Raw genomic sequence first — 11,735 nt, 5'->3', positions numbered from 1 at the left:
TGCACCTCTGGGCTGGTTTTTGCCTTATTTAAAGAGGTGAAGGATTATGTAAAAATCCATTCATAAACATATTAGGGTTGTTTTGCATTTTGTCATAATGTTTGAAGAGCGAAAAATTAGGGTTTCATTATATTGGGGGGTGAGGTTGTGGTGGCGAATAACTCAGTAAGCTATAGTTTATCTCCACAGTGTCATGTTAAGTTGCCACTTACAATGGAGTACGATAGATTGGTATCGTTGTTATGTAATAAAATGAGTGTCAGCAAACGTTCGATGAATCTTAAAATAATTGGAAGATATCCGTATACGGAATCAAATGGATGTTGGTGATACCGTTTATGCGCGTAAATGTGGCATATGCTCGCAAACAGGACAAGACCGTCGTAAATGTCCTTCAGCTGGTTTGGGTGGCGGTGGTAATCCAGCTCCTGGTGGAAGTTCATCTAATGTGCCCAACTATCAAGGATACACGTAGTTTTTGGTTTATCTTGTTTTGTAATGTGGGTGTAATAAGTGTATGTACTTGTTTATCTTGAAGAATGTATGAAATAAAATTATGTTTCCATTGCTGTTAAATCTTATTGATATTTAACATTAATACTTCAGTACAACAATCAAACATAAACCCATTTAAACAATCAAAAAAATTGTCATTCGCCATTATCGTCGCTATCTGACACTATTTCATTGTCACTGTCTTCAACTTCTTCTTCAACATTGTGTATGTACCCTTCGGGATCGAAGGCATCGTAATCTAGGCCCTAATTGACACACATTTCTCGTATTTCACCGCTATCATCAAGAAGACCATTTGCGTGATTTCTACAACAATATGGGACACCTACGTCCAACGTCTATGGTAGAAACTTAGGTAGTCCCTCCTACTCGACAACTATTGGGAAAACAGGATAATCATTGTCTCTTTGCAATTTATCATTTTCTAATAAATCCCAGTACTGATCCTCCATTCCTCTCAAGAAGTTAAGATCATCCATTGCATGATGAACAGTAAGTGCCTTTTCCATATCTAGAATCTCCTTCATTAGATGCTTAATCACTTTTGGTTCAACTTTGTGTGTGTTTGTTTGGAAGGCTGCAGACAGTGCTCGCGGCACAACAAGCCCACGCTAGCGACACAGCACTTTGTAATCACACTGTTTTGAGTAAAGGGGAACCCATTGTAGTATTTCGCCCCAAATTTGCATACCTTCAGGCTTTGTAGAATGCGCTTCACCCTCAATAATGTGCCTTGCGAATTTGAGATCAGTGTGTATATTGATAGGTTGATTTTCCAAGGTACGGAGAACACCATAACACTTGTCATCACTCAAGTCACTGTAGCAACCTAGCATATGTTTTTCAAGGTATGGATCGATAGTGTTAAGACATGATCCATAGGGATCTGTTGAACTTCCTTCACCCTTTTGCCTCTTTTTGAACCACTTGTTAAATGTTAGTGGCATTTTATTAATGGATGTTCTAATGTTTATTCAAAAGGTCTTTGAAATACATATGACTCGGTTCAGTTTAAGAAGCTTTCTTATACCCGAAATAATCATTAGCACGTGAAGCATAGCGCGGTTACATACCACGTTATGTGTATTGTCTTGTTGATCTGATAAAACTGTCATTCAGGAAAAGTTGTCTTCTGGAAAAGTTGTATTGTACCGTAAAGAATCATTAGCACGTGAAGCGTAACGCGGTTACATACCACGTTATGTGTATTGTTGTGATGACCCAAAGGGTCATCTTATGTTTTAGAACTCGATTCCATGTTCTGAGGTCTTCAAAACCTTATTTTATTCCTCCTTGACTTGTGTGCACAGTCCGGGCGTGTATCCGAAAAGCTTTTATGTGAAAAATTTAAGAAATAATAATTTTTGGCCTAAAAAGTTAATTTTTGTTGACTTTGATCAACGTTTTGGGTAAACGGACCCAGACCCGTGTTCTGACGGTCCCGGTGGGTCCGTAGTAAAATATGGGACCTGGGCGTATGCCCAAAATCTAATTCCGAGGTCCCTAGCCAGAGAAATGAATTTTTGATGAAAATTGTTAAACTGAAATTATAATGGTTTTGAGAAAATGGTTAATAGTTGATCTCCTTGGTACCGGGTCCGTATATTTGGTTCCGAAATCCGGTACAAGTCCGTTATGATATTTATGCCTTATCTGAGAAATTTGGTGAGAAACGGGACTTATTTGACGTGATTCGGACCTTCGGTTGAGAAAATAGAACTTTTGAACTTTCTTGAAAATTTCATGCAATTTGGTGTTAAACTCATAGTTCTAGGTGTTATTTTGGCGATTTGATCGCACGAGCAAGTTCGTATGATATTTTAAGACCTGTGTGCATGGCTGGTTTGGAGCCCCGAGGGCTCGGGTGAGTTTCGGATAGGCTACGGAGTGATTTGGACTTAAGAAAAATTGTTGGGATGCTTCAGGTCTGCATTCTTCGCAATTGCGAGGTCTGGCTCGCAAATGAGAACCTCGCATTTGCGAAGATTGTTCGCATTTGCGAAGCAGGGCAGGGGATTGGGTAGTTCGCAATTGTGAATAAAAAGGTCGCATTTGCGGAAGTCCAGGTTCGCATTTGTGAAGGCAGCAGAAATGCGAGGGGTTATGATACCTTTCTCGCATTTGCGAGATTCGCAAATGCGAAGCTCAGGTCGCAAATGCGACACTACAGTTGATAAGTTCTGGACTTAGACGGGATTTTCATTCATTCACCCATTCTTCAAAACCTAAACCTCAAGAGGCGATTTTCCAAAGGCAGTTTCTTCCCCAAATCATAGGTAAACGATTCTTAACTCATTTCTTTCAATCTTTTGCATCTTTTTACAAGATTTCATCATAGAATCTATGGTTTTTCATGATGGAATTGGGTGTTTTTGGGTAGAACTTAGGAATTTCGAAATTTGGGGATTTAGACCTCAAAGTGAGGTCGGATTCCAAAACAAATTATATATACGGGCTCGGGGGTAAATGGGTAATCAGGTTTTGGTCCGAACTTCAAGTTTTGACCAAGCGGGCCCAGGGTCGATTTTTGACTTTTTGGGGAAAATGTTGGGAAATTTATAATTATGCATTGGAATTGATTTCTTTAGCGATAATTGTTGTTATTAAGTTAATTATGACTAGATACGAATGGGTTGGAGGTGGAATCTAGAGGAAAAGCGATAATTGAGCTTTGAATTGGCTGTTGGATTGAGGTAAGTGTTGTGTCTAACTTCGACTTGACGAATTAGGGATCCTTGACTTAATTGCTATGTGAATTCCATCTGTGTGGCGTATAAGTATGGTGCCGAATACCTATGCGCCGCCAAAATTATTTGTTTAGCTTGTTCCCTTCCCCGTTCCTAATATATCATTTCCTTGTCTTAACTGCTACATGCTTATTGGTGCTTCCATGTCTAATTGCTTCTTGTTAAATGTTGTTTTCTTTACTTAAGGTATCAATTGTCTCCATAGTTTCCTTGTACTATATTATTGGTTTAAGCTGGTTTATTGGTGTTTCATGGTACATTTTGGTTGGTCTCGCTGTGTAGCATTTATTGATGAAGTTTCATAATTACATAGATTTCCGTTTGGTTTGGTTTGAGGTATAAATGTTGTGGAGGGTTTGAGCTAAATTCTGAAATACTTGTTCTTACTGTGTGATTGGTACTGATATAGTGGGATCGGGTTGCACGCCGCAACAGGAGGAAGAATGGTGATATATCGAGGAGGAATAAGGGTGAAATGTGATTGTGAGGTGGGATCGGGTTGCACGCCGCAACAAGAGTAGCAAGGGTGGACAGGTGGGATCGGGTTGCACGCTGCAATAGGAGGAATAAAGGAGACATATTTAGGAGCATTAAGGGTGGGCAAGTGAGATTGGTTTGCACGCCGCAACAGGAGTAATAAGGGTGAATGTTCATATTGTTACTGATGATATAGTGGGATCGGGATGCGCGCCGCATCATTTGTTGTTTATGTATTCTTCTTATGCTATGATTTATTCCTGTAGTATTGTAACTCTCTTAAGGATTAGTTATAGCTGAGTACTAGCAAGATATTTGGGTTCCGTATTTATTTTGCTGCAAGTTACTGTTCCAATTCGTTTCGTATTTCCTTTTTGCTTTATTATATGTTGTTGCAGGTTATATTGTAAACGCTCCGTCGTAGCCTTGTCACTACCTCGTCGATGTTAGGCTCGGAACTTACTAGTACATGGGATCGGTTGTACTGATACTACACGCTGCACTCTCTGTGCAGATTTTGGAGCTGGTTGTGGCTGATCGGGAGGTCGGTTGCGGCTACTTTACCTAGGAGACCCAAGGTAGTCCTGCTGGCGTCCGCAGGCCCTGGCGTCCCCTTCTATGTTTCTACTTTCCTATTTTCTTTCTTTTTGAGACAGATGTAGTTTCTTTCAGACCAGTATTTGTAGTAATTCATAGTATATTCGTGGATTGTGACACCAGTTTTTGGTTGGTAATAGTTTTCGGTATTTGTTAATAGTATACAGATAATCAGTTAATTATGTACTTCTGCAAGTATTTTCGTTTGATTTAGTTCTGTTAATTTAAACTATAAAATGCAAATGAAAAAAATGAATAGAAATCTAAAGTTGGCTTGCCTAACGAGTGCAATGTTAGGTGTCATCACGATCCCGACGGTGGGAAATCCGGGTCATGACAAGTTGGTATCAGAGCCCTAGGTTGCCTAGGTCTCACAATTCACGAACAAACTTAGTAGAGTCTGAGGATCGGTACGGAGACATCTGTGCTTATTCCCTGAGGCTACAGAGTTAGGAATAATTTCACTTATGTTCTTCGCTATCGTGCGATTTGATCTTTCAAATGCTAATTGAACTCTTGTTCCTTCGTAGATGGCGAAAACACGTACCGCTTCATCAGCTGATCAACAGCTTGAGCCCCTAGTAGCAGCTCCTACGAGGGGCAGAGGACGAGGCCGAGGCCGTGTTAGAGGCCGAGGTAGGGGCAGGTCTCAACCTAGAGCTCGAGCAGCAGCACCAGCGGCGGAGCCTCGGTTAGAGTGTGACGAGGAGGCTCCGTCCTAGACCGTTCCAGCAGGGCTAGCTCAGGTTCCAGAGGAGTAAATTGCTACCCCGGTACTTCAAGATGCTTTGGTCCGTCTAGTGGGCCTTATGGAGAGTGTTACTCAGGTCGGCATATTTCTTGTAGCATCAGCCATCTCTCGGGCTGGGGGAGGAGCACATACTGCCGCTACTGAGACTCCGGAGCACATGGCTCCCCAGTTTCAGATTCCAGTAGCTCAGCCAGTTGGGGTAGTTCCACCGGGTGTTGTAGCACAGACCGACGATGGATCAGCTATGTCTTCTGAGGCCTTGTGGAGATTGGATAGGTTTACCAAAATTTTCACCACTACCTATAGTGGTACATCTTTAGAGGATCCCCAGGACTATCTGGACAGTTTTCGCGAGGTATTTCGGAACATGGGGATAGTGGAGACCAATGGGGTCGACTTTGCTACCTTTTGTCTGTCAGGTTCCGCCAAGAAATGGTGGAGGAATTATTGTTTGGCCAGACCAGCTGGGTCACCAGCTCTCACTTGGTACCAGTTCTCTCAGCTATTTTTTGAGAAGTATCTTCCTATCACTCAGAGAGAGGACTATCGGAGGCAGTTTGAGCGCCTTCAGCAGGGTTCTATGACCGTCACTCAGTACGAAACTAGATTTATGGATCTGGTCCGTCATGCTCTTCTTATACTTACCACCGAGAGAGAGGGGGTGAGGAGGTTTATTGAGGGACTTGCTTAGCCTATCAGAATGCAGATGGCTAAGGAGATAGGGAGTGAGATTTCTTTCCAGGATGCAGCCAACGTGGCTAAACGAGATGAGATGGTTTTAACTCAGGGGAGTGGTCAGGGGTCTGACAAGAGGCCTCGTCACTCTGGTGGATTCAGTGGGGCCTCATCTGGAGGTCGAGGTACTTTCGATAGAGGCCATCCTCCCAGGCCGTTTCATTCAGCACTTCAGACATCCATGGAGCTTCAGGGGGTCGTGGTCCATATGTACCTCCTTCCGGGCAGCCAACTTACAGTGCACCGCCAACTCCTATCAGAGCACCTTCTCTTCAGAGTTATTACTGCGGTCAACAGGCCCGTCAGGGTCAGTCTCAGTTTCCTCAGCCACAGTATCAGGATGGATGTTTCGAGTGTGGTGAGTATGGCATATCCAGAGGTCCTGTCCGAGATTAGTGGGTGGTCATTCACAGCAGCAGGGTTCTCATGCCATGATTCCGGCACCACCCGCTGAGCCAGCTAGAGGTAGGGGTCAGGGAGTCAGAGATAGGGGTCATCCCGCTAGAGGTGGAGGTCAGGCCGTTAGAGGTGGAGGCCAGCCAACAGGAGGTCATCCCAGGGATATGGTTCAGAGTGGTGGGGCTCAACCCTGATGTTATGCTTTCCCAGCCAGGCCCGAGGCTGAATCATCCGATGATGTTATCACAGGTACTATTTCAGTTTGCAGTAGAGATGCTTCAGTTCTATTTGATCGAGGGTCTACATACTCCTATGTGTCATCTTATTTTGCTCCATGTTTGGTTGTGCCTCGTGATTCTTTGAGTGCTCCCGTGTATGTATCCACACTGGTGGGGGATTCTATTGTTGTTGATCATGTATATCATTCGTGTGTGGTTATTATTGGGGTCTTGAGACTAGCGTCAATCTCTTACTTCTCGATATGGTCGATTTTGATATCATTTTGGGGATGGATTGGCTGTCACATTATCATGCTATATTGGACCGTCATGCCAAGACCATGACCTTAGCATTGTCAAGGTTGCCTCGATGAGAGTGGAGAGGGACTCCTGGTCATTCTACTAGCAGGGTTATCTCTTATATAAAGGCTCGGGGTATGGTCGAGAAGGAGTGCTTGGCTTATTTGGCTTATGTTCGTGATTCTTGTACGAGGTTTCTTCCATGGATTCTGTACCAGTTGTTTGGTGTTGTTTGTAAAGAAGAAGGATGGGTCGATGAGGATGTGCATAGAATATCGGCAGCTGAAAAAAGTCACCATCAAGAACAAGTATCCATTGCCAAGGATTGATGACTTATTTGATCAGCTTCAGGGTGCCAAGGTATTTTCAAAGATCGATTTGAGGTCTGGCTACCATCAGTTGAGGATTAGGGCAGTCGATGTCCCTAAGACAGCTTTTCGGACTTGATACGGGCATTATGAGTTTCTAGTGATGTCATCCGGGTTGACAAATGCCCCAGCAACAATTATGGATTTGATGAACCGGGTGTTCAATCCCTATCTGGATTCCTTCGTGATTGTCTTTACTGATGGTATCTTGATCTACTCCTGCAGTCGAGAGAAGCATGAGCAGCATCTTCGGATCGTTCTTCAGACTCTGAGAGACAGCCAGTTATATGCTAAGTTTTCGAGGTGGTTGAGTTCAGTTGCTTTCTTGGGTCACGCAGTATCAGCAGAGGGTATTCAGGTGGATCCTAAGAAGATTGAGGCAGTCAAAGACTGGCATAGACCCATATCAGCTATAGAGATCCGGAGTTTCTTGGGTTTGGCGGGTTATTACTGTCGATTTGTGGAGGAGTTTTCATCTATAGCAGCCCCGATGACCAGGTTGACCCAGAAGGGTGCCCCGTTCAGATGGTCGGACGAGTGTGAGGCGAGCTTTCAGAAGCTCAAGACACCTTTGACTACGGCGCCGGTGTTGGTGTTGCCCACAGGTTCAGGGCCCTATACAGTATATTATGACGCATCTCGTATTGGACTTGGTGCGGTATTGATGCAGGGTGGCAAGGTTATTGCATATGCTTCCCGGCAGTTAAAGATTCACGAGAAGAATTATCCAGTTCATGACTTGGAGCTAGCAGCCATTATTCACGCGCTGAAGATTTGGAGGCACTATCTATATGACGTGTCGTGAGAGGTGTTCAATGATCATAAGAGTTAACAGTATTTGTTCAAGCAGAAGGAGCTCTATTTGAGGCAAAGGAGGTGGTTGGAGCTATTGAAAGACTATGATATCACCATCTTGTATCATCCCGGGAAGGCCAATGTTGTGGCCGATGCTTTGAGTAGGAAGTCGGCTAGTATGGGTAGCCTTGCATATATTCTAGTCGGTGAGAGACCGCTTGCTTTGGATGTTCGGTCTTTGGCCAATCAGTTCGTGAGGTTGGATGTTTCTGAGCCCAGCCGTGTTCTAGCTTGTACAGTCGCTCGGTCTTCCTTATTTGGGCGTATTAGGGAGCAACAGTACGATGACCCTCATTTGCTTGTCCTTAGAGACACAGTGCGACGCGTTGATGCCAACCAGGTTACAGTTGGAGATGATGGAGTTTTGAGGATGCAGGTTCGTGTTTGTGTGCCTAATGCGGATGGGCTTCGTGAGTTAATTATAGAGGAGGCCTATAGTTCCCGGTATTCCATCCATCCGGGCGCCGCTAAGATGTATCAGGACTTACGGCAGCATTATTGGTGGAGGAGGATGAAGAAGGATATTGTTGCATATGTAGCTCGGTGTTTGAATTGTCAGCAAGTAAAGTACGAGCATTAGAGACCTGGTAATTTGCTTCAGAAGATTGAGATTCCTGAGTGGATGTGGGAGCGTATCACTATGGATCTTGTTGTTGGACTCCCACAGACTCAGAGGAAGTTCGATGCAGTATGAGTTATTGTGGATAGGTTGACTAATCAGCGCATTTTATTCCTGTTGTAGTTTCTTATTCTTCGGAGTGATTGGCAGAGATCTATATCTGTGAGATCGTTGGTCTTCATGGTGTGCCCGTGTCTATTGACCGAGGTACGCAGTTTACCTCGTATTTCTGGAAGGCAGTATAGCGTGAGTTGGGTACGCGGGTTGAGTTTAGCACATTGTTTCATCCTCAGACGGATGGACAGTCCGAGCATACTATTCAGATCTTGGAGGATATGCTCCGCGCCTATGCTATTGACTTTAGAGGTTCTTAGGATTAGTTCTTGCCGTTAGCGGAGTTTGCCTACAACAACAGTTATCAGTCGAGTATCCAGATGGCTCCCTATGAGGCATTATATGGTAGACGGTGTCTATCGCCGGTTGGGTGGTTTGAGCTGGGGGAGGCTCGGTTGTTGGGGACAGAGTTAGTGCAGGCTGTCTTGGATAAAGTTAAGATCATTCAGGATAGAGTTCGTACAGCTTAGTCCAGGCAGAAGAGTTATGCCGACAAGGTTCGTGATGTGGCATTCATGGTCGGAGAGAGAGTGTTGCTTCGGATATCACCCATGAAGGGTGTGATGCGGTTTGGGAAGAAGGGCAAGTTAAACCCTAGGTTCATCAGGCCTTTTGAGATCCTTGATCGAGTGGGAGAGGTGGCCTACAGACTTGCGTTGCCACCAGGATTATCAGCGGTGCACCCAGTATTTCATGTGTCCATGCTTCAGAAGTATCACGACGATCCATCCCACGTGTTAGATTTCAGCACTGTCCAGTTGGACAATGATTTGACCTACGAGGAGGAGCCTGTAGCTATTCTAGACCGGCAGGTTCGTCAGTTGAGATCGAAGAGTTATCCTTCAGTTCGTGTTCGGTGGAGAGGTCAGCCTATTGAGGCAGCTACATGGGAGTTCAAGTTCGATATGCGGAGCAGATATCCCCATCTTTTCACCGGCTCAGGTACTTTTCTATGTCCGTTCGAGGACGAACGGTTGTTTTAGAGGCGGAGAATGTGATGACTCAAAGGTTCATCTTATGTTTTAGAACTCGATTCCGTGTTCCAGGTCTTCAAAACCTCATTTCATTCCTCCTCGATTTGCATGCACAGTCCGGGCGTGTATCCGGAAATCTTTTATGTGAAAAATTTAAGAAATAATAATCTTTGGCCTAAAAAGTTGATTTTTATTGACTTTGGTCAACATTTTGGGTAAACGGATCTGGACCCGTCTTCTGACGAACACGGTGGGGCCGTAGTAAAATATGGGGGCTGGGCGTATTCCCGGAATCGAATTCCGTGGTCCCTAGCCCGATAAAAGAATTTTTGACGAAAATTGTTAAACTGAAATTATAATGGTTTTGAGAAAATGGTTAATAGTTGATCTCGTTGGTATCGCGTCCGTATTTTTGGTTCCAGAACCCGGTACAGGCTGTTATGATATTTATGCCTTATCGATGAAATTTGGTGAGAAACGGGACTAATTTGACGTGATTCGGACCTTCGGTTGAGAAAATAGAACTTTTGAACTTTCTTGAAAATTTCATGCAATTTGGTGTTAAATTCATAGTTCTATTGGTGTTTCATGGTACATTTTGGTTGGTCTCGTTGTGTAGCATTTATTGATGAAGTTTCATAATTGCATAGATTTCCGTTTGGTTTGGTTTAAGGTATAAATGCTGTGGAGGGTTTGAGCTAAATTGTGAAATACTTGTTCTTATTGTGTGACTGGTACTGATATGGTAGGATCGGGTTGCACGCCGCAACAGGAGGAATAAGGGTGATATATCGAGGAGGAATAAGGGTGAAATGTGATTGTCAGGTGGGATCGAGTTGCACGCCGCAACAGGAGTAATAAGGGTGGACAGGTGGGATCGGGTTGCACGCCGCAACAAGAGGAATAAAGGTGATATATTGAGGAGCAATAAGGGTGGACAGGTGGGATCGGGTTGCATGCCGCAACAGGAGTAATAAGGGTGAATGTTCATATTGTTACTGATGATATAGTGGGATTAGGATGCAAGCCGCATCATTTGTTGTTTATGTATTCTTCTTCTTCCGTGATTTATTCCTGTAGTATTGTAACTCTCTTAAGAATTGGTTATAGCCGAGTACTGGCAAGATATTTGGGTTCCGTATTTATTTTGTTCCGAGTTATTGTTCCAATTCGTTTCGTATTTCCTTTTTGCTTTATTATATAGTGTTGCAGTTTATGTTGTAAATGCCCAGCCGCAACCTCATCACTACCTCGTCGAGGTTAGGTTCGGCACTTACCAGTACATGGGGTCGGTTGTACTTATACTGCACTCTCCACTTTTTGTGCAGATTTTGGAGCTGGTTGTGGCTGATCGAGAGGTCGGTTGCAGATACTTCACCTAGGAGACCCAAGGTAGTCCTACTAGCATCCGCAGGCCCTGGCGTCCCCTTCTATGTTTCTACTTTCCTGTTTTCTTTTCTTTCGAGACAGATGTAATTTCTTTCAGACCAGTATTTGTAGTAATTCGTAGTATGTTCGTGGATTGTGACACCATTTTCTGGGTGGTAACAGTTTTCGGTATTTGTTAATAAGTATATAGATAATCAGTTAATTATGTACTTCTACAAGTATTTCCGTTTGATTTAGTTCTGTTAATTTTAACTATAAAATGTAAAGAAAAAAAGTGAATAGAACTCTAATGTTGGCTTGCCTAACGAGTACGATGTTAGGCGCCATCACGGTCACGACGGTGGGAAATCCGGGTCGTGACAATTGTCTTGTCAACCTGATAAAGATGTCATTCTGCAAAAGTTGCTCGCCTGCAAAAGCTGTATTGTACCGTAAAGAATCATTAGCACGCGAAGCATAGCACTGTTACATACCACGTTATGTGTGTTGCCTTGCCTATAAATAACTAGCGAATTTTAGTTATTATCTGCGGTTAACCAAAACAAATAGCAACACTTTCCATAAAAGCAAGTTTTTTTTTCATTAACAAATGTCTAGACGCAATGACCAACCAATGTGCTATTGTGGCAAACGTTGTATGATGAACTCATGTTGACTGATGGTCATGTTGGGCGCA

Source organism: Nicotiana attenuata, chromosome 1 (genome assembly GCF_001879085.1).
Source record: "Nicotiana attenuata strain UT chromosome 1, NIATTr2, whole genome shotgun sequence".
In the NCBI taxonomy this organism is placed as follows: Eukaryota; Viridiplantae; Streptophyta; class Magnoliopsida; order Solanales; family Solanaceae; genus Nicotiana; species Nicotiana attenuata.
This window is presented reverse-complemented; position numbering follows the sequence as displayed.